Genomic DNA, 4,765 nt, shown 5'->3' on the forward strand with positions numbered 1-4,765 from the left:
CCTAAGGAGAAAGAGGATGACTTGGATGTCTATGCCAAGAAGAAGAAGGATCACAACTCTATGGCACATATGTAAGGGAGATCCCAGATGCTGCTCTTGAAACACACAAGTTTGGATCAGTACATTACCTTCTGTCAGGATTGCCAACCATCAACTGGATCCTCAAGCACACTCTTTTGCCTAAGTCAGGTGATCACAAGATGATCAAAGGACATGCTATCAACCTACTTCACATATTTGATGTGCCTCAAAAGTTCAAGGTCATGAGCCTCATAGTGGAAACTATCAAGAGGACAGCTGCTGACCAAAAGAGAAGTTGTGGGTATGCCCCACAGATCCAGGAGCTAATGAACTCCAAGATGGGCACTGGCACATACCTCCTGGACAAGGATCACATGCCCATCTACCCAGATTTTGAGGACAACATAGTGGTTATGGATGAAGATCAACCATGTACTGTGCAAGCACAAGCAAAGAAGGAGAAGGCAAGGACTGAAAAGGCTACCAAGATGCCAACCATTGATGAGGCATCTCAGTATTTCCTGAAGAGCAAGCAAGATTAGCTTGGCTACTTGATTGCCTCCACTCTGAGGATTGAGAAGGGATTGGCCACCCTGACTCAAAACCAGGAGAGCCTGGAGAGGATCATGGAGCAGAAGTTTTATGACTTGGATGTGAAGGTGACTAAGATATAGTCAGTCATCAAGCAACTTCAAGATGACATCCAGGAGAGGAAGGGCAAGACTACCACTGATGTGTTTGCTAGAGTGCCCAGAGCTCAGAGATCTACTGCAGTGCCTGTTCCAGACACAAGAGCAACTTCATCTGCACCAGCTACAGCTTCAGTGCCACCAGCTCCAGCACCTACTCCACCAGCTCCATCTACATCAACTGATGCTTTCGTCCTCGGCGTTATTTCTACACCACCACCATAAGACCAAGCCTGAGAGTCGATTTAGTACTATGCATTTTCTATGAACTTTTTTGTAACTTGTTGCCAAAGGGGGAGAAAAATGTATAGATCATAGGCTTCGAGAGAGAGCGTTGCTTTTTATTCTCTCTTGTTTTGGTGGTTGAACTTTGTTTGCTTGTTTGATATACTTTATGCCCGTGTGATACTTGGATGATCATGTGTTTGATCATATGCTACATTAATGCTTGTTGGATGACATTATCCTTTTATCTCTATATGATAATTCACTTTGCTTGGTGATGAGTGCGTGTATTTAATTATTATCTTTTTTAGCGCTCCACCAAGATGTATGTGACATGGAAGAGTAACTCATGATCCTAACTCATTGTGCATTTGCAGTCCAAAGCAAATTTTAAACTATGCAGAAATTTAGGGGGAGCTCTAACATTTCACATACTTCTCAAAGCGACAATGTTTTTCAATATTATTATCATTTGTCGAAGCTTTGATCTATATGTTGTCATCAATTACCAAAAAGGCGGAGATTGAAAGTGCAACTATCCCTAGGTGGTTTTGGTAATTCCTAACAACATATAGCTCATTGAGCTAATTCTATTTCTAGATAAATATTTCAGGAAAGCTCAATGAATGGCATGGCATGTATGAGAAAAGTGGACCCCTCAAAATGCTAAGGATAAAAGGATTGGCTCAAGCTCAAAGCTCAAGACTCTACATTCATATTTTAGTGATCCAAGATCACATTGAGTCTATAGGAAAAGCCAATACTATCAAGGAGGGATGGTGTGTTGCTTAATGAGGTTCTTGCTCAAAGTGTTTAGTAATATGCTCCAAAGCCCTCAACTACTTTCTCACATCCACATATGACCTAAACCAAAAGTCAAACTCAGCCCCACCGATTCTTTCTATCCGGCGCCACCGAGTTTAGATCTCATACCCACTGCCACAAACCCTAGGCAAATCGGTCTCATTGATAGGGATCTGGGTCTCACCGAGATGGGATTGTAATCTCTCTGTTTCCCTTCGTAACATTTTGGTACCACCGAGATGAGCGATCGGTCCCACCGAGATTGCAATGTAAACTCTCGGTTTCCCTTTCGTAACATTTCGGTCTCACCGAAATGTGCGAACCGGTCCCACCGAGTTTACCTAACCAACTCTCTGGTTAGCTTATTACCAGAATTGGTCCCACCGAGTTTGTGTAATCGGTCTCACCGAGATTACGTTATGCCCTAACACTAACCAAATCGGTCCTACCGAGTTGCATGTCGGTCCCACCGAAAATCCTAATGGTCACTAGATTTGTTGAATCGGTCCGACAGAGTTTCTCAATTCGGTCCCACCGAGATTGGCATGTTGTGTGTAACGGTTAGATTTTGTGTGGAGGCTATATATACCCCTCCACCTCCTCTTCATTTGTGGAGAGAGCCATCAGAATGAACTTACACTTCCAACTTACATTTTCTGAGAGAGAACCACCTACTCATGTGTTGAGACCAAGATATTCCATTCCTGCCATATGAATCTTGATCTCTAGCCTTTCCCAAGTTGCTTTCCACTCAAACCTTCTTTCCACCAAATCCAAATCCTGTGAGAGAGAGTTGAGTTTTGGGGAGACTATCATTTGAAGCACAAGAGCAAGGAGTTCATCATCAACACACCATTTGTTACTTCTTGGAGAGTGGTGTCTCCTAGATTGGCTAGGTGTCACTTGGGAGCCTCCGACAAGATGGTGGAGTTGAACCTAGGAGTTTGTAAGGGCAAGGAGATCGCCTACTTCGTGAAGATCTACCGCTAGTGAGGCAAGTCCTTCATGGGCGACGGCCATGGTGGGATAGACAAGTTTACTTTTTCGTGGACCCTTCTTGGGTGGAGCCCTCCATGGACTCGCGCAGCCGTTACCCTTCATGGGTTGAAGTCTCCATCAACATGGACGTACGATAGCACCACCTATCGGAACCATGACAAAAACATCCGTGTCTCCAATTGCATTTGAATTCTCCAAACCATTCCCTTTACATTCTTGCAAGTTGCATGCTTTACTTTCGGCTGCTCATATACTCTTTGCATGCTTGCTTGAATTGTGTTAAGATTGCTTGACTTGTGCTAAGTTAGCTAAAATCTGCCAAAGACTAAAATTGGGAAAAGGATAAGTTTTTATTTGGTCAAGTAGTCTAATCACCCCCCCCCCTCTAGACATACTTCCGATCCTACAATTACATAGAGTCACGCTAACATTTTCTTTGAGGCACGGAGTGGCCTATATGAGAGACTTTGTTTTTAAAAGCTTATTTCCTTGTATTTAAAAGCACAGACGTACAATCCATAGTATGTTATTCGGGTGTGAACGCCACGTGGCACAGCTCCGGAAACCCAAGGGTTCGACGGGCGTCTCCTCCGGTGATGCCGCTCTGGCTCGTAGCCCGAGGCCAGGCTCCAACTATTTAAGGTAGTGGACTAAAAGTTTCTTATTTTGTCTTGCGTTACCTCGTAGTCAGTAACTTTGATAACAAACGTGTTTTGGTTTCCTTGATCTCGTTCCTTCCATGTTTATGGGTACAGATGTGAACATTAACGTAATGGCCGAGTCGAGAGGCGATGTTTTTAAAAGCACGGGTGTGAAGTCTATGCAGCCAAGGTTCTTTGTACCAACTAGAGTCATGTCTTGTGCTCACATGAAGGCGTGGACATTCCTGCCTTTCTTTGTTTTAGTGTTTCGGGTCACAGGCACGGGCATGCAGCGCTCAAAGGCATGGTCGGTGGTATTACATGGAGTCACACTAGCCTCTGACTCTATCAGACGGAGATGCACGGGCATTTAGCCCACGGAGATGAACCTTTGTCTTACGCACAGCCACGGGCGTTTACTCTGTGAGGCACGGAATGACCTATGTGAGGGATGCTGTTTTTAAAATCTTGTTTCCTTGTATTTAAAAGCACGTATGTGAACTCCCTACGGACACGGTTCCGTATTGAGTTGCGGCACACTTCTTTCTTGATGTGTTATGTATATTATTAGATATAAAAGGCGTGGACGTTCGTGGCTATCTGTATTTCATTGTTTCACAATGAAACACGGGCACGCTTTTAAACAAAGCACAAGCATGTCTCAATTTGCAGAAACAACACTGTCGTGGTTCTACAGGATGCTATGTTCTAGGCTGTGCAGCATGTTTCCACCCAAACGTTCACCAAACGGCCACGAACATACACAAAGGAAGTGTCGTGCAGTGATAACAGACGCAACCTTACAGGTACAAGAGGCACGAGGAGGCATATTGATTAACATCATCAGAAATGAATCACATTATACATGCGCACGCATATAGAGAGATGCATAAAAAGTGGACTACAGGAGATAAACTAAGTTAGTAATAGTAAACGATCGATGGTATTAACTAATAATGGAACTTAACAACAGACATACAACATTACTCAAACTTATAGTAGAACACACACAGTAAATAGAAGTCCTGATCATGACAGATCGACTAGGTCACTGAAAACTCAAAAGTAGTAACAAGTCAATGCTAGATGGCTGCATGAAACATCAAATAGAGCCACGGCTTTGATGGTACAAGCCACTGTTGTACTTGCAGACCACGCATAGGCGTGCCCCTCCGAGATTTAATTGTTTACCGCACACATTCACAAAAGTGTGCCTGTCTTTGTTGATCTGTTCGATGTCAGAATTACGGTTCAACAGTCATCTTGCCTCTGCAAGCGGCAAAATTTTCCACGGGCACATTGACAATTAAGTCACTAGAAGATTCAAGGCCGTGCCTCTGCTTTGCAGATGATTATGCTAAAACACGGACAAAACCAAGTAAGTGA

This window comes from Triticum dicoccoides, chromosome 6B (assembly GCF_002162155.2).
Source record: "Triticum dicoccoides isolate Atlit2015 ecotype Zavitan chromosome 6B, WEW_v2.0, whole genome shotgun sequence".
Taxonomy (NCBI): Eukaryota; Viridiplantae; Streptophyta; class Magnoliopsida; order Poales; family Poaceae; genus Triticum; species Triticum dicoccoides.